Genomic DNA, 19,672 nt, shown 5'->3' with positions numbered 1-19,672 from the left:
CGTACCAGCAGCCCTGATTTCACCATCTAGGAACACTGTGCCAATGATGCAAGATAACCCAGCAGAGAGATGCTGTTCTAACATGCCCTTTGAGGTCAAGAGCACAGGTTCTCTCTCTTGTTTCTCAAGAGGAAAAATAGCTTCTGTAAGTGGGTGCAGTAGCCAACCATGATCTTTTTTTGAATAACTGCATATGATTGTGTTATAAACATGATTACAAACACAGTCATGCATGCTAAGAGAGACTGAAAAGATTTGGCATGGGTCCTCAGATCCTCAAAAAGTTCTACAGCTGCACCATCGCGAGCATCCTGACTGGTTGCATCACCGCCTGGTATGGCAACTGCTCGGCCTCCGACCGCAAGGCACTACAGAGTGTAGTGAGTACGGTCTAGTACATCACTGGGGCCAAGCTTCCTGCCATCCAGGACCTCTATACCAGGCGGTATCAGAGGAAGGCCCTAAAAAGTGTCAAAGACTCCAGCCACCCTAGTCATAGACTGTTCTCTCTGCTACCGCACGGCAAGCGGTACCGGAGCACCAAGTCTAGGTCCAAAAGGCTTCTTAATAGCTTCTACCTCCAAGCCAAAAGACTCCTGAACACCTAATCAAATGGCTACCCAGACTATTTGCCTTTCCCCCCCATTCTACGCTGCGTCTACTCTCTGTTTATTATCTATGCGTTGTCACTTTAACTCTACCTACATGTACATATTACCTTGACTAACCGGTACCCCCTGTATATGGCCTCGCTACTGTTATTTTACTGCTGCTCTTTAATTATTTGATACTTTTTTACTTAACACATTTTTACTCAACCAACGATGCAGTTTTAAGAAAAATAAGTGTTAAGGGCTTGTAAGTAAGCATTTCACTGTAAGGTCTACACATGTTGTATTCGGCACATGTGACATATATCATTTGATTTGATTTGAGATACACTATATATACAAAAGTACAGTATGTGGAAACCCTGACAGGTGTATGATATCGAGCACACAGCCATGCAATCTCCATAGGAAAACATTGGTAGTAGAATGGCTTTACTGAAGAGCTCAGTGACTTTCAACGTGAAACCGTCATATAGGCTGCCATCTTTCCAACAAGTCAGTTCGTCAAATTTCTGCCCTGCTAGAGCTGCCCCGGTCATATGTAAGTGCTGTTATTGTGAAATGGAAACATCTAGGAGCAACAATGGCTCAGCCGCGAAGTGGTAGGCAACACAAGCTCACAGAACAGGACCACCGAGTGCTGAAGCACTTGGCACTTAAAAATTGTCTGTCCTCGGTTGCAACACTCACTACCAAGTTCCAAACGGCCTCTGAAAGCAACGTCAGCACAAGAACTGTTAATTGGGAGCTTCATGAATGGGCTTCCATGGCCGAGCAGCCGCACACAAGCCTAAGATCACCATGCGCAATTCCAAGCATCGGCTGGAGTGGTGTATTTATGAAATTTTTTCACCTTTATTTAACCAGGTAGGCCAGTTGAGAACAAGTTCTCATTTACAACTGCGACATGGCCAAGATAAAGCAAAGCAGTGCGATAAAAACAACAACACAGAGTTACACATAAACAAATGTACAGTCGATAACAAAATAGAAAAATCTATGTACAGTGTGTGCAAATGTAGAAGAGTAGGAAGGTAAGGCAATAAATAGGCCATAGAGGCTAAATAATTATAATTACAATTTAGCATCAACACTGGAGTGATAGATGTGCAGATGATGATGTGCAAGTAGAGATACTGGGGTGCAAAAGAGCAAGAGGGTAAGTAATAATATGGGGATGAGGTAGTTGGGTGTGCTATTTACAGATTGGCTGTGTACAGGTACAGTGATCGGTAAGCTGCTCTGACAGCTGATGCTTAAAGTTAGAGGGAGAAATAAGTCTCCAGCTTCAGTGATTTTTGCAATTCGTTCCAGTCATTGGCAGCAGAGAACTGGAAGGAAAGGCGACCAAAGGTAGTGTTGGCTTTGGGGATGACCAGTGAAATATACCTGCTGGAGCGCGTGCTACTGGTGGGTGTTGCTATGGTGACCAGTGAGCTGAGATAAGGTGGGGCTTTACTTAGCAAAGACTTATAGATGACCTGGAGCCAGTGGGTTTCGCGACAAATATGTAGTGAGGGCCAGCCAACGAGAGCGTACAGGTCGCAGTTGTGGGTAGTATATGGGGCTTTGGTGACAAACTGGATGGCAATGTGATATACTACATCCAGTTTGCTGAGTAGAGTGTTGGAGGCTATTTTGTAAATGACATCACCGAAGTCAACGATCGGTAGGATAGTCAGTTTTACGAGGGTATGTTTGGCAGCATGAGTGAATGAGGCTTTGTTACGAAATAGGAAGCTGATTCTAGATTTAATTTTGGATTGGAGATGCTTAATGTGAGTCTGGAAGAAGAGTTTACAGTCTAACCAGACACCTAGGTATTTGTAGTTGTCCACATATTCTAAGTCAGGACCGTCCAGAGTAGTGATGCTAGTCAGGCGGGAGGGTGCGGGCAGCAATCGGTTGAAGAGCATGCACTTAGTTTTACTAGCATTTAAGAGCAGTTGGAGGCCACAGAAGGAGTGTTGTATGGCGTTGAAGCTCGTTTGGAGGTTTGTTAGCACAGTGTCCAAAGAAGGGCCAGATGTATACAGAATAGTGTTGTCTGCGTAGAGGTGGATCAGAGAATCACCAGCTGTCACGACTGTCGTAGGAATGGGACCAAGGCGCAGCGGATGTTGAGTTTCACATATTTAATTCAAAGAGAAACTTAAACAAAACAAAATATATCAGTAAATGAACAACTAAACGTGACTACGTGGTGCACATGCACAAACACAAAATAATATCCCACAAACACAGGTGGGAAAAATAGCTACTTAAATATGATCCCCAATTAGAGACAGCGATTACCAGCTGCCTCTAATTGGGAATCATACAAAACATCGACATAGAAAATATAAACTAGAACACAACATAGAAATTATAACCTAGAATACCCCCTAGTCATGCCCTGACCTACTACACCATAGAGAAACACCATAGGCTCTCTATGGTCAGGGCGTGACACCAGCAGCAAGAGCAACATCATTGATATATACAGAGAAAAGAGTCGGCCCGAGAATTGATCCCTGTGGCATCCCCATAGAGACTGCCAGAGGTCCGGACAACAGGCCCTCCGATTTGACACACTGAACTCTATCTGAGAAGTAGTTGATGAACCAGGCAAGGCAGTCATTTGAGAAGCCAAGGCTATTGTGTCTGCCAATCAGAATGCGGTGATTGACAGAGTCAAATGCCTTGGCCAGGTCGATGAAGACGGCTGCACAGTACTGTCTTTTATTGATGGCGGTTATGATATAGTTTAGGACCTTCAGCGTGGCTGAGGTGCATACATGACCAGCTCGGAAACCAGATTGCATAGTGGAGAAGGTACGGTGGGATTCAAAATGGTCAGTGATCTGTTTGTTAACTTGGCTTCTGAATATCTTAGAAAGGCAGGGCAGGATGGATATGGGACTATAACAGTTTGGGTCTAGAGTGTCTCCCCCTTTGAAGAGGGGGATGACCGCGGCAGCTTTCCAATCTTTGGGGATCTCAGATGATATGAAAGAGAGGTTGAATAGGCTAGTAATGGGGGTTGCAACAATTTTGGCAGATAGTTTTAGAAAGAGACGGTGCAGATTGTCTAGCTCAGCTAGGGGGGGGGGGGGGGGGGGGGGGGCAAATTGCTGCAGGGGGTGCTGAGATGTTGGCCGGGTAGGGGTAGCCAGGTGGAAAGCATGGCTATTATTGAAATGATCGATTATCGTAGATTTATCGGTTGTGATAGTGTTTCCTAGCCTCAGTGCAGTGGGCAGCTGGGAGTAGGTGCTCTTATTCTCCATGGACTTTAAAGTTTCCCAAAACCTTTTGGAATTAGTGCTACAGGATGCAAATTTCTGTTTGAAAAAGCTAGCCTTAGCTTTCCTAACTGACTGAGTAAATTGCTTCCTGACTTCCCTGGAAAGTTGCATATCGCGGGGGCTATTCGATGCTCATGCAGAACGCCACAGGATGTTTTTGTGCTGGTCAAGGGCAGTCAAGTCTGGGGTGAACCAAGGGCTATATCTGTTCTTAGTTCTACATTTTTTGAATGGGGCATGCTTATTTAAGATGGTGAGGAAAGCACTTTTGAAGAGCAACCAGGCTCTTCCTCTACTGACGGGATGAGGTCAATATCCTTCCAGGATACCCGGGCCAGGTCTATTAGAAAGGCCTTCTCGCTGAAGTGTTTTAGGGAGCGTTTGACAGTGATGAGGGGTGATGGTTGGCCACGGACCCATTACGTACGCAGGCAATGAGGCAGTGATCGCTGAGATCCTGGTTTAAGACAGCAGAGGTGTATTTAGAGGGCAGGTTGGTCAGGATGATATCTAAGACGTCCCGTGTGGCTCAGTTGGTAGAGCATGGCGCTTGCAACGCCAGGGTTGTGGGTTCAATTCCCACGGGGGGACCAGGGTTCAATTCCCACGGGGGGACCAGGATGAATATGTATGAACTTTCCAATTTGTAAGTCGCTCTGGATAAGAGCATCTGCTAAATGACTTAAATGTAAATGTAAGAGTGTGCCCATGGTTACGGATTTGGGGTTGTACCTTGTAGGTTCCTTGATAACTTGTGTGAGATTTAGCGCATCTAGCTTAGATTGTAGGACGGCCGGGGTGTTAAGTATGTCCCAGTTTAGGTCACCTAACAGTACGAATTCTGAAGATAGATGGGGACGATCAATTGACATATGGTGTCCAGGGCACAGCTGGGGGTCTATATCAAGCGGCAACGGTGAGAGACTTGTTTCTGTAAAGGTGGATTTTTAAAAGTAGAAGCTCGAATTCTTTGGGCACAGACCTGGATTGTATGAAATAACTCTGCAGGCTATCTCTGCAGTAGATTGCAACTCCGTCCCCTTTGGCAGTTCTATCTTGTCGGAAAATGTTACAGTTAGGGATGGAAAATTCAAGAGTTTTGGTGGCCTTCCTAAGCCAGGATTCAGACATGGCTAGAACATCTGGGTTGGCGGAGTGTGCTAAAGCAGTGAATAAACCAAACTTAGGGAGGAGGCTTCTAATGTTAACATGCATGAAACCAAGGCTTTTACGGTTACAGAAGTCAACAAATGAGAGCGTCTGGGGAATGGGAGTGGAGCTAGGGGCTGCAGGGCTTGGGTTAACCTCTACATCAACAGAGGAACAGAGGAGGAGTAGGATAAGGGTACGGCTAAAGGCTATAAGAACTGGTCGTCTAGTGCGTTCGGAACAGAGAGTAAAACGAGCAGATTTCTGGGTGCGGAAGAATAGATTCAAGGCATAATGTACAGACAAGGGTATGGTAGGATGTGAGTACAGTGGAGGTAAACCTAGGCATTGAGTGACGATGAGAGAGGTTTTGTCTCTAGAGGCACTATTTAAGCCAGGTGAGGTCACCGCATGTGTGGGGGGTGGAACAAAAGGGCTAGCTAAGGCATATTGAGCAAGGCTGGAGGCTCTACAGTGAAATAAGACAATAATCACTAACCAAAACAGCAATAGACAAGGCATATTAACATTAGGGAGAGGCATGTGTAGCCAAGTGATCATAGGGTCCAGTGAGTAGCTAGGCGAGCTGGAGACAAGGCGATCCAGACAGCTATCAGGCTAGTGGGCCGGGGCTAGCAGACCGGGGCTAGCAGGCTTGCAACGGAAGAGCCTGTTGAAACCCACTTGGATGGTTACATCGGCAGACCAGTCGTGATGGATCGGCGGGGCTCTGTGTCGGCAGTAAAGGGTCCAGGCCAATTGGCAAAAGAGTTATTGTAGCCCAGGAATTGGCTGATGGATCTCTTCAGGGTAGCCGGGAGATGGGCCTAGCTCGAGGCTATCTCCAGGCTAACTGGTGCTTGCTTCGGGACAGAGACATTAGCCAGGAGTGGCCACTGGGATAGCAGCTAGCTAGCTGCGATGATCCGGTGTAAAGGTTCAGAGCTTGCGGTAGGAATCCGGATATGTGATAGAGAAAAAGCAGTCCAATATGCTCTGGGTTGATATCACGCTGTGAAGACTGGCAGGAATTGACCGGGCTGAGGCTGGCTGATGTCCGAGTTAACAGTGACGACCGCTAGCAGTGGATAACAGTGGCTAACTGACTACTAGCTAGTAGCTAGTTAGCTGGCTAGCTGCTGATGGGGGTTCCGGTTCTAAAGTATTAAAAAAATTAACAGATCCGTACCACATTGGGTGAGGCGGGTTGCAGGAGAGTATGTTTAGTCCGTAGATCGAAATTGAGATAAAAAATATAAAAACTATTTACGAAATATATACGAAGAAAAATATATATACATTGGACGGGACAAGACAAGACAAAATAGACCATCCGACTGCTACGCCATCTTGGAACTCAAAAGCTCGTCGCCATTGTTCTCTGGATTGATGAATCACACTTCACCATCTGGCAGTCCGACAGACGAATCTGGATTTGGCAGATACCAGGAGAACGCTACGTGCCCCAATGCATAGTGCCAACTGTAAAGTTTGATGGAGGAGGAATAATGGTCTTGAGCTGTTTTACATGGTTCAGGCCCGAACACTACAGCATACAATGACATTCTAGACGAGTTCATGCTTCCAACTTTGTGGCAACAGTTTGGGGAAGGCACTTTCCTGTTTCGGCATGACAATACCCTGTGCACAAAGCGAGGTCAATACAGAAATGGTTTGTCGAGATCGGTGTGGAAGAACTTAACTGGTCTGCACAGAGCCCTGACCTCAACCCAATCGAACACCTTTGAGATGAATTGGAATGCCAACTGCGAGCCAGGACTAATCGTCCAACATCAGTGCCCGACTTCACTAATACTCTTGTGGCTGAATGGAAGCAAGTCCCTGCAGCAATGTTCCAACATCTAGTGGAAAGCCTTTCCAGAAGAGTGGAGGCTGTTATTGCAGCAATCACCATGATTTTGGAATGAGATGTTTGATGAGCAGGTGTCCACATACTTTTGGTAATGTTGTGTAGGTTAAGGTGGTTTAGTAGCAATGTTGGATATCTTAAAAATGTTATGTTGGATAACGTTTAGCTTTTTTTAATGTATCCTTTATTTATGCATATGTCCCATTCAAGTATCTCTTACTAGATGGCCCTTGCGGAAGTATGACAATATAACTCCAAGAAGTCCAGCCATGATTTAAAGACATCAGTTAGTTTAGGGCCATGGGAGTTGTACTCCCTTGTGAATGGCTTTCCTAGAGATTAGAGAGAGGAGGTATCCATGGTGTTCCCATGGGGACTCCCAGGTCATAGCTGATCTGATGTGGCCATCAGCTACCAGAGACAGTAAGCCACTCATGTTCTAGCTGCTAATCCACTTAACTCTACACTGAGTGTACCAAACACCTTCCTAATATTGAGTTGCACCCCCTTTTGCCCTCAGAACAGTCTCAATTCGTCAGGGTATGGACTCTACAAGGTGTCAAAAGCGTTCCACAGGGATGCTGGCTCATGTTGACCTAAATGCTTCCCACAGTTGTCAAGTTGACTGGATGTCCTTTGGGTGGAGGACCATTCTTGATACACACAGGAAACTGTTGAGCGTGAAAAACACTGCAGCTTTGCAGTTCTTGACACAGTCAAACCGGTGTGCCTGGCACCTATTACACTGAGTACACAAAACAGGCGCACCGGTTTGAGTGTGTCAAGGACTGCAATGCTGCAGTGTTTTTCACGCTCAACAGTTTCCTGTGTGAATCAAAGGCACTTAAATAATTTGTATTGCCCATTCACCCTCTGAATGGCTGTTAGGAGTGTGTATTGGAGGCGAAGTCAGGTGCAGGAGAGCAGAGTGTAGTGAACAGGCGCACTTTTTATTCCGGTCCAAAATGACAGCACAAAGTAACATAAAATGTGCCCAAACACGGAACATAGACAAAAATGGAGCAGAGATGGCTAGAAAGCCCGGTGACGTTGACCGCAGAACGCTACCCGAACAAGGAGAGGAGCAGACTTCGGCGGAAGTCGTGACAATGGCACACATACACAATCCATGTCTCAATTGTTTCAAGGTGTCTAAAAATCCTTCTTTAACCTGTCTCCTCCCCTTCATCTAAATTGATTTGAAGTGGATTTAACAAGTGACATCAATAAGGGATCATGTCTCTCACCTGGATTCACCTGGTCAGTCTGTCATGGAAAGAGCAAGGTTCTTAATGTGTTGTACGCTCCATGTATATACGTACAACACGCATGCACACACACGCCAACACATACTGGAGGAGTTACTGGCTAGCTACAAGTGGGTAGTTTAGCTAACGAACGAACTACGTTGGTGACACATCGATGACCCACCAAAGCAACCCCATTTCTGTTAGAAAAGACAAAGAGGAGGAGTTGGACAGTTTTTCGTGCGCGAAGTCGACTGTTAAAGCTAATTTCCTGCAATTCTACACATTTTGACATAGCTTACGAAGTGTTCATATGCTGTCTGATGGGCACCCGACCTCCAGGGGGCCCCTATCTCCATTTTTTTTTATTTTAAAGAATTATTGGGGGGGAGGAATCGATTTGTTCTTAATATTGGGGGAGACATGTATGCCAAACCCTTGGCAATTTCGTCTATAGCATATTGAACCCTGAAAATAAAGAGAACGTTTACACTGTTTTTGAATTACACTGTGGTACACAGTAATTGCACTATGGTATATTTATTTATACTATATGCTAGAGACATATTTTCAAATTGGGCCTCGCATGAAATGTACCCTGGTCTGTCTGTCTGTCTGTCTGTCTGTTTGTTTGCGTGTCACATCCCTGGGTGCGCTGCTTAGGGAGTTCCCTTTGTACAGAGCACGGAGGAGAGGGGGACGGGGCCGGATTCTCCATGTCCCTGTCCCTCTACCACCTCACACTGCCTCGCTCCACCGCTTCTTCGTCTCTCTCCCTGGGTCGGGCTGGGGGATCCGATGACGTCACGCACCAAACACACTGTCACATTCTCCTTCTCTCTCATTCTCTCTCTCTCATCTTTTCTATTCTGGGAAGTAGTTCCACAAATAAACCCCGTGTCTCCCGATCGCAAACTCACGCTCTAAGCTTCGGCGTCTTCCTCAAAAACGGAAAAATCCTGTTGAAGAGCATTTTTTTACTGACAACTTTTATTTATTTCGTGTCAGCATAAGGTTCGAGAATAGTCGTGCAGAAGTCGATCTTTGCTAATTTTGCTCGTTCTTGTGTTCTCGTGACGATTTATCCGGGAATTAGCGAAGTGTCTAGAGCGTTGTCATAGGTTGTCATTTCTCTGGGATGTTAGGCTACCTGGACGTGGGGTTTTGCACGAAACTTTAAATGTGACACGGTAAGTGACTAAATATAAACTGTCAGTTGACTTCCAGTGTACAATTTCGTTATTTTGTAACGAAAAATATATTGTCTTTGTTCCGTTTATTATAATAGCTATGTGGGGATGGGGAATACCCAGCGTTTGCGCGCATATTAGGAATGTTGCGTAATATCCTAAGGAATTTGCACAGCCAATGCAGCGGGCAAACGGTTTGTAAACCGATTAAGATGGATTCATGGCAGGAAGCTTGTATTCTCTCTCCACGGAACAGTCAAGACCATGCACCTTTCTCTGTCACCTATTTGTATATTATTGTCTGTTATGTGCGTGTTGACTGTCGTGGTCTGTAATTTGATGTAGCCTACATCCTATGTTTCTGTGTGCTTGAATGTGTGTGTGTCTGTGAGAGGTATGGTGGGTGGTACACTAGCCCGTTCGGGGAATGTTCCATGACGTGTTCGCTGTCAAGAACGGGGCCCATTAAGGGGGTTCTCAGGCGCCTGCCTCTAATTTTTACTCACTTTCTGGTGAAAATAATATGATTTAATGTAAAAAAATATATATAATAAGAGTTATATTCGTAAGAGTTGACTTGTATTATCCATTAAGTATGGATTATGAAGGGGTTGTTAATGCACCGGATTACCCAACTGCAGCCTATGCACAGAGCTAGTGATGTTGAAAATTCACATTTTCTCCTTAGCTTATTTTTTGTTTCATTGCCAAACTGTAATTTCCTCCCAACCATTTGGTCAACATGTATTTCTATTATATTATTTTTCTAATAGAAAGCCAATATTCCAATCGCTTTTTATAGAAAGAGATCAGTGCTCTTGCACATACAGTACCAGTCTTTAGGATGATACATTTCCATGTTTAACATCCCTCTTGGCTGTCCAATGTATGTTTGACTGATTGAACCCATGTCAATAATATTTACCTGCTGGGTCTTCAATCCATATTTCAGTCTGTCATCATGACAATGACAGGCGACTAAGTGATGTGTTTTTCATCATCGAAACAGAACTAACCATCAACATGCAATATGTTTTCCCATGAAACATTAATGGATGTGCTCACAGGCTTTACATCCATGATAACAGTCTATTAACATGGTACCACAATTGAACCCTATGTTACCCAGTGGCAGTTTTTGTCTGTTTCTCATACAGTACCTTCATTTAGATGTCCTACACTGCTTTAATGCAGATACAGCAATAACCTACTATCCCATCATTGTAATTCACCTTTGTTGAGCATGATCTGACTCTAAACGGATATCATTCAGGTTGGGCACCCACAGCCAAAGGCAGAGAGCAGTAGAGTGGCACTGTGGATAGCCATCAAACACTGGACATGAATTGTAAAAGACCAACCTACATGCTGTACCATCTGTCCCACTGCTTTGTAGGAGAGGAGTGGGATATATTATGCCATACTGCACACATATTTTAGTGTGTCTTTCGCAGTACCAGCAACCTGATTGTGAGAGGAGGACGGTGAGGTTGTGAGCCTGGAATACAGAACGTAAGCTGTATGATATTGCTCAATTTTACAATGGTCACTTAGCAGTTGGTGAAACCCTCTACTCATCTCCTTGTGTTTGGACGTTTTTGTATTGTGTCTCTGGTTAGGGAGCTGGTCTATTGTGAAGCTTTATTTCAGATCTACAGTACCTGTCACAATATACCTATAAGAGTCTTTCCTGTACTGACTGCACAGAGACACTGTGGACCATTTGACGCCAGCAGGTTAATGATACAGTCAAATGTTCTGTGGTGGGGTAAATAAATAGTAGTCTAATGTGCCTCTCTGCCTTTGAGCTACAGCCCTGAATACACACAGAACACGGAACACAGAACACAACGCACAGCCTGGAAAGAGGAGATCTACTTTGCACCATTGTAGTTATGGAAGATTCACTCTCACTACTTAGTTTCAAAGACCAAACCATGCAACACATTTAATGACTTGATTACCCAGAGAGGGAATCGAGTTGGCAATGGAAGACCATGGTATCTAAAACTTGCTGTTACTAGTGGTTCTGCATGTATTATCTATAGTGGTGGCTGTAGTGTATAGATCAGGAGACTGGGATGCTAGGATATTACTGAGCATGGATCCTAAGTACCTTTGCCTTCATGTCGCCCTTCAGTGATGGGAAGATCACAGTGACTCACACCTGAGCTGTGTCTGGCCCCTTCTAAGTCCTCTAAGAAATCTTTCTGTCTAACCCTCTAACCTCTGTTATCCCCCCTGTCCCAATCCCCATGGGCATTCCCACATAATCCCAAATAGGACTGTGATTTACAGTGGTTTGTGAAAGTATTCACCCCCCCCTTGGTGTTTTTCCTATTTTGTTAGATAGATTTTTAGGGGGTTTGTATCATTTGATTTACACAACATGTCTACCACGTTGAAGATGTAAAATATTTTCTATTGTGAAACAAACAAGAAATAAGACAAAAAAAACAAACTTGAGCGTGCATATCTATTCACCTCCCAAAGTCAATACTTTGTAGAGCCAGCTTTTGCAGCATTTACAGCTGCGTCTCTTGGTGTGTGTCTCTATACGCCTGGCACATCTAGCCACTGTGATTTTTGATCCATTCTTCAACGCAAAACTGTTCCAGCTCCTTCAAGTTGGATGGGTTCCGCTGGTGTACAGCAATCTTTAAGTCACAGATTCTTAATTGTATTGAGGTCTGGGCTTTGACTAGGCAATTCCAAGACATTTAAATGTTTCCCCTTATTCCACTCGAGTTTTGCTTTAGCATTATGCTTAGGGTCATTGTCCTGCTGGAAGGTGAACCTCCGTCCATCTCAAATCTCTGGAAGACTGAAACAGGTTTCCCTCAAGAATTTCCCTGTATTTAGCACCATCATCATTCCTTCAATTCTGACCAGTTTCCCAGTCCCTACCGATGGAAAAACATCCTCACAGCATGATGCTGCCACCACCATGCTTCACTGTGGGGATGGTGTTCTTGGAGTGATGAGAGGTGTTGGGTTTGCGCCAGACATAGCGTTTTTCTTCATGGCCAAAAAGCTCAATTTTATTTAGATCTGACCAGAGTACCTTCTTCCAATGTTTGGGGAGTCTCCCACATGCCTTTTGGCGAACACCAAACGTGTTTGCTTATTTTTTTCTTTAAGCAGTTGCTTTTTTTCTGGCCACTTTTCCGTAAAGCCCAGCTCTGTGGAGTGTAAGGCTTAAAGTGGTCCTATGGACAGATACTCCAATGTCCGATGTGGAGCTTTGCAGCTCCTTTAGGGTTATCTTTGTTCTCTTTGTTGCCTCTGATTTAATGCCCTCCTTGCCTGGTCCGTAGGTTTTGGTGGGCGGCCTTCTCTTGGCAGGTTGGATGTGGTGCCATATTATTTTCCTTTTTTAAATAATGGATTTAATGGTGCTCCGTGGGATGTTCAAAGTTTCAGATATTTTTTTATAACCCAACCCTGATCTGTACTTCTCCACAACTTTGTCCCTGACCTGTTTGGAGAGCTCCTTGGTCTTCATAGTGCCGCTTGCTTGGTATTGCCCCTTGCTTAGTGGTGTTACAGACTCTGGGGCCTTTCAGAGCAGGTGTATATATACTGAGATCATGTGACACTTAGATTGCACACAGGTGGACTTTATTTAAGTAATTATGTGACTTCTGAAGGTAATTGGTTGCACCAGATCTTATTTAGGGGCTTCATAGCAAAGGGGCTGAATACATATGCACTCACCACTTTTCTGTTTTTTATTTTTTAGAATTTTTTGAAAGAAGTTATTTTATTAATTTCAATTCACAAATTTGTACTATTTTCTGTATGTCCATTACATGAAATCCAAATAAAAATACATAAAGCCATCATGTAGTAATGGCTTTATGTAATAATATGTGCCTCCCATAGTCTGTTCTGGACTTGGGGACTCAAATCAAACTTTATTTGTCACATGCGCCGAATACAACCTGGAACTCTATTCCACATCAAGTAACTCATGCAAGCAGTAAAATTAGATTTAAAAAACAGATAAAAATGTACCTTATGGAACAGCGAGGACCGTGAAATGCTTACATACAAGCCCTTAATTCAAGAAAGAGTTAAGAAAATATTTACCAAATTTATGAAAGTAAAAAATAATAAAAAGTAACAATATCAAACAATAACGAGGCTATATACAGGGGGTACCGGTACCGAGTCAATGTGCAGGGGTACAGGTTAGTTGAGGTAATTTGTACATGTAGGTAGGGGTGAAGTGACTATGCATAGATAATAAAAAGCGTAGCAGCAGTGTAAAAAACAAATAGGGGGTGTCAATGTAAATAATCCGGTGGCCATTTGATTCATTGTTCAGCCATCTTATGGCTTGGGGGTAGAAGCTGTTAAGGATCATTTTGGTCCTTAATTTGGCGCTCTGGTACCGCTTGCCGTGCGGGAACAGAGAAAACAGTCTATGACTTGGGTGACTGGGGTCTTTGACACTGTTTGGGCTTTCCTCTGACACCGCCTAATATATAGGTCCTGGCTGGCAGGAAGCTTGGCCCCAGTAATCTACTGGGCCGTACACACTACCCTCTGGAGCGCCTTACAGTCAGATGCAGAGCAGTTGCCACACCAAGTGGTGCAGCTGTGAAGAGACCTCTGGTGGCATGTCTTGTAGGGCATGCATGGTTGTCCGAGCTGTGTGCCAGTAGTTCAAACAGACAGGTTGGTGCATTCAACAAGTTGATACCACTCACAAATACAAGTAGTGATGAAGTCAATCTCTCCTCCACTTTGAGCCAGGAGAGATTGGCATGTACAGTGGGGCAAAAAAGTATTTAGTCAGCCACCAATTGTGCAAGTTCTCCCACTTAAAAAGAAGAGAGTCCTGTAATTTTCATCATAGGTACACTTCAACTATGACAGACAAAATGAGAAAAAAAATCCAGAAAATTACATTGTAGGATTTTTAATTAATTAATTTGCAAATTATGGTGGAAAATAAGTATTTGGTCAATAACAAAAGTTTATCTCAATACTTTGTTATATACCCTTTGTTGGCAATGACAGAGATCAAACGTTTTCTGTAAGTCTTCACAAGGTTTTCACACACTGTTGCTGGTATTTTGGCCCATTCCTCCATGCAGATCTCCTCTAGAGCAGTGATGTTTTGGGGCTGTTGCTGGGCAACACGGACTTTCAACTCCCTCCAAAGACTTTCTATGGGGTTGAGATCTGGAGACTAGCTAGGCCACTCCAGGACCTTGAAATGCTTCTTACGAAGCCACTCCTTCGTTGCCCGGGCGGTGTGTTTGGGATCATTGTCATGCTGAAAGACCCAGCCACGTTTCATCTTCAATTCCATTGCTGATGGAAGGAGGTTTTCACTCAAAATCTCTCGATACATGGCCCCATTCATTCTTTCCTTTACACGGATCAGTCGTCCTGGTCCCTTTGCAGAAAAACAGCCCCAAAGCATGATGTTTCCACCCCCATGCTTCACAGTAGGTATGGTGTTCTTTGGATGCAACTCAGCATTCTTTGTCCTCCAAACACGACGAGTTGAGTTTTTACCAAAAAGTTCTATTTTGGTTTCATCTGACCATATGACATTCTCCCAATCTTCTTCTGGATCATCCAAATGCTCTCTAGCAAACTTCAGACGGGCCTGGACATGTACTGGCTTAAGCAGGGGGACACGTCTGGCACTGCAGGATTTGAGTCCCTGGCGGCGTAGTATGTTACTGATGGTAGGCTTTGTTACTTTGGTCCCAGCTCTCTGCAGGTCATTCACTAGGTCCCCCCGTGTGGTTCTGGGATTTTTGCTCACCGTTCTTGTGATCATTTTGACCCCACGGGGTGAGATCTTGCGTGGAGCCCCAGATCGAGGGAGATTATCAGTGGTTTTGTATGTCTTCCATTTCCTAATAATTGCTCCCACAGTTGATTTCTTCAAACCAAGCTGCTTACCTATTGCAGATTCAGTCTTCCCAGCCTGGTGCAGGTCTACAATTTTGTTTCTGGTGTCCTTTGACAGCTCTTTGTTCTTGGCCATAGTGGGGTTTGGAGTGTGACTGTTTAAGGTTGTGGACAGGTGTCTTTAATACTGATAACAAGTTCAAACAGGTGCCATTAATACAGGTAACGAGTGGAGGACAGAGGAGCCTCTTAAAGAAGAAGTTACAGGTCTGTGAGAGCCAGAAATCTTGCTTGTTTGTAGGTGACCAAATAATTATTTTCCACCATAATTTGCAAATAAATTCATAAAAAATCCTACAATGTGATTTTCTGGATTTTCTTTTCTCATTTTGTCTGTCATAGTTGAAGTGTGCCTATGATGAAAATTACAGGCCTCTCTCATCTTTTGAAGTGGGAGAACTTGCACATTTGGTGGCTGACTAAATACTTTTTTGCCCCACTGTATATTATTAATGTTAGCTCTGTGTACATCCAAGGGCCAGCCGTGCTGCCCTGTTCTGAGCCAATTGCAATTTTCCTAAGTCCCTCTTTGTGGCACCTGACGACACGACTGAACAGTATTCCAGGTGCGACAAAACTAGGGCCTGTAGGACCTGCCAAGTTGATAGTGTGTTAAGGCAGTCAATGTTGTTCTCCTCCTCAGACGAGGAGGAGCATGGATCGGACCAAGATGCGGATTGGTAATTGTACATGTTTAATGTAAAAACACAAGAAAACACTACAAAATACAAAACAACAAACGTGACTAACCTCAAACAGTCCTGTGTGGCCCAAACACTAACACAGGAAACAAACACCCACAAAACACCAGTGAAACCCTGGCTGCCTTTGTATGACTCTCAATTAGAGACAAACAATGCACACCTGTCTCTAATTGAGAATCATACCAGGCCGAACACAAAACCCCACATAGAAATACAAACATAGACAAACCCACCCAACTCACGCCCTGACCAACTAAAATGAATACAAAACAAAGGAAAACAGGTCAGGAACGTGACAGAACCCCCCCCTTAAGGTGCGAACTCCGGGCGCACCAGCACAAAGTCTAGGGGAGGGTCTGGGTGGGCGTCTGTCCACGGTGGCGGCTCTGGCGGTGGACGAGGTCCCCACCCCACCATAATCAATCCCCGCTTCTTTATCCCCCTCCCAATGACCACCCTCCCACTAACCCCACCTAAATGAAGGGGCAGCACCGGGACAAGGGGCAGCACCGGGACAAGGGGCAGCACCGGGATAAGGGGCGGCAGGTCCTGGCTGAGGGACTCCGGCAGGTCCTGGCTGAGGGACTCCGGCAGGTCCGGGCTGAGTGGCAGCTCTGGACTGTAGGGCAGCTCCGGACTGTAGGGCAGCTCCGGACTGTAGGGCAGCTCCGGACTGTAGGGCAGCTCCTGACTGTAGGGCAGCTCCTGACTGGTGGGCGTCTCTGGCAGCTCCTGACTGGCGGGCGTCTCTGGCAGCTCCTGACTGGCGGGCGTCTCTGGCAGCTCCTGACTGGCGGGCGTCTCTGGCAGCTCCTGACTGGCGGGCGTCTCTGGCAGCTCCTGACTGGCGGGCGTCTCTGGCAGCTCCTGACTGGCGGGCGTCTCTGGCAGCTCCTGACTGGCGGGCGTCTCTGGCAGCTCCTGACTGGCGGACGGCTCTAGCGGCTCCTGACTGACGGACGGCTCTACTGGCTCGGGACAGACGGGCGGCTCTAATGGCTCGTGGCAGACGGCTGACTCAGATGGCGCTGGGCAGACAGATGGCTCAGACGGCGCTGGGCAGACAGATGGCTCAGACGGCGCTGGGCAGACAGATGGCTCAGACGGCGCTGGGCAGACAGATGGCTCAGACGGCGCTGGGCAGACAGATGGCTCAGACGGCGCTGGGCAGACAGATGGCTCAGACGGCGCTGGGCAGACAGATGGCTCAGACGGCGCTGGGCAGACAGATGGCTCAGACGGAGCTGGGCAGACGGGCCGTTCAGGCACCGCTGGGCAGACGGCAGACTCTGGCCGGCTGAGACGCACTATAGGCCTGGTGCGTGGTACCGGAACTGGAGGTACCGGGCTGAGGGCACGCACCTCAGGGCGAGTGCGGGGAACAGGAACAGGGCACACTGGACTCTCGTGGCGCACTCTAGGCCTGGTGCGTGGTACCGGAACTGGAGGTACCGGGCTGAGGGCACGCACCTCAGGGCGAGTGCGGGGAGAAGGAACAGTGCGTCCAGGGCTCTGGAGACGCACAGGAGGCTTGGTGCGTGGTGCCGGAACTGGAGGCACCGGGCTGGAGACACGCACCATAGGGAGAGTACGTGGAAGAGGAACAGGGCTCTGGAGATGCACTGGAAGCCTGGTGCGTGGTGTAGGCACTGGTGGTACTGAGCTGGGGTGGGAAGGTGGCGCCGGATATACCGGACCGTGAAGGAGGACACGTGCTCTTGAGCACCGAGCCTCCCCAACCTTACCAGGTTGAATGGACCCCGTAGCCCTGCCAGTGCGGCGAGGTGGAATAGCCCGCACTGGGCTATGCAGGCGAACCGGGGACACCACCTGTAAGGCTGGTGCCATGTACGCCGGCCCGAGGAGACGTACTGGAGGCCAGATACGTTGGGCCGGCTTCATGGCATCCGGCTCGATGCCCAACCTAGCCCTCCCAGTGCGGCAAGGTGGAATAGCCCGCACTGGGTTAAGCACGCGTACTGGGGACACCGTGCGCTTTACCGCATAACACGGTGTCTGACCAGTACGACGCCCTCTCACTCCACGGCAAGCCCGGGGAGTTGGCTCAGGTATCCTACCTGGCTTCGCCACACTCCCCTTTAGCCCCCCCCCAAGAAATTTTTGGGTGAGCCTCTCGGGCTTCCAGCCTCTCATACGTGCTGCCTCCTCATACCAGCGCTCCTGGGCTGTGGCTGCCTCCTTCTCCTCCCGAGAGCGGCGATTCACACCAACCTTAGCCCAGGGTCCTTCTCCATTGAATATTTGTTCCCAACTCCATTCCTCTTCTCTCCATTGCTTTAGTTCCTTTCCTCCGGCTCCAATCCGCTTGGTCCTGTTGTGGTGGGTGTTTCTGTTAAGGCAGTCAATGTTGTTCTCCTCCTCAGACGAGGAGGAGCATGGATCGGACCAAGATGCGGATTGGTAATTGTACATGTTTAATGTAAAAACACAAGAAAACACTACAAAATACAAAACAACAAACGTGACTAACCTCAAACAGTCCTGTGTGGCCCAAACACTAACACAGGAAACAAACACCCACAAAACACCAGTGAAACCCTGGCTGCCTTTGTATGACTCTCAATTAGAGACAAACAATGCACACCTGTCTCTAATTGAGAATCATACCAGGCCGAACACAAAACCCCACATAGAAATACAAACATAGACAAACCCACCCAACTCACGCCCTGACCAACTAAAATGAATACAAAACAAAGGAAAACAGGTCAGGAACGTGACATAGTGCTGTTAAGAAGGCAGAGAAGCACTTTATTATGGACAGACTTTATCAATATGTTTTGACCATGACAGTTTACAATCCAGGGTTACTCCAAGCAGTTTAGTCACATCAACTTGCTAAATTTCCACATTATTCATTACAAGATTTAATTGAGGTTTAGGGTTTAGTGAATGATTTTTCCCAAATCCAATGCTTTTAGTTTTGGAATTATTTTGGACTAACTTATTCCTTGCCACCTTTTCGGAAACTAACTGCAGCTCTTTGTTAAATGTTGCAGTCATTTCAGTTGCTGTTGTAGCTGACGTGTATAGTGTTGTCATCCGCATACATAGACACACAGGCTTCACTCAAAGCCAGTGACATGTCGTTAGTTAAGATTGAAACAAGTAAGGGGCCTAGACAGCTGCCCTGGAGAATTCCTGATTCTACCTGGATTATGTTGGAGAGGCTTCCATTAAAGAACACCCTCTGTGTTAGACAGGTAACTCTTCATCCACAGTATAGCAGGGGGTGTAAAGCCATAACACATACATTTTTCTAGCACCAGACTATGATTGATAATATGAAAAGTGGCACTGAAGTCAAACAAAATAGCTCCCACAATCTTTTTATCATCAATTTCTCTCAGCCAATCATCAGTTATTTGTGTAAGTGCTGTGCTTGTTGAATGGCCTACCCGATAAGTGTGCTGAAAGTCTGTTATATAGCATTTTATCTGGTCAAATATAATTTTTTTCAAAAGTTTACTAAGGGTTGGTAACAGGCTGCTTGGTTAGCTATTTGAGCCAGTAAAGGGGGTTTTAATATTCTTGGGTAGCGGAATGACTTTTGCCTCCCTCCAGGCCTGAAGGCACACACTTTCTAGTAGGCTTAAATTGAAGATATGGCAAATAGGAGTGGCAGTATTGTCCGCTATTATCCTTAGTCATTTTCC

General features: G+C 46.0%; 1 protein-coding gene across 2 annotated transcripts in view; it reads left to right on the top strand.

The window, feature by feature from the left end:
• The first annotated feature begins 9,011 nt into the window (after window positions 1-9,011).
• LOC129825124 (transcription factor HIVEP2-like) overlaps window positions 9,012-19,672 on the top strand; it is a 98,747-nt gene continuing 88,086 nt past the window's right edge. For both annotated transcript variants that reach the window (XM_055884938.1, XM_055884934.1), the window contains exon 1: window positions 9,012-9,354. The gene's annotated coding sequence lies outside the window, so the exon portion shown is untranslated. The remainder of the gene's footprint in view (window positions 9,355-19,672) is intronic.

This window comes from Salvelinus fontinalis, chromosome 27 (genome assembly GCF_029448725.1).
Source record: "Salvelinus fontinalis isolate EN_2023a chromosome 27, ASM2944872v1, whole genome shotgun sequence".
Taxonomy (NCBI): domain Eukaryota; kingdom Metazoa; phylum Chordata; class Actinopteri; order Salmoniformes; family Salmonidae; genus Salvelinus; species Salvelinus fontinalis.
The sequence above is the reverse complement of the archived record's forward strand: the minus strand, read 5'-3'. Positions and strand labels throughout refer to the sequence as shown.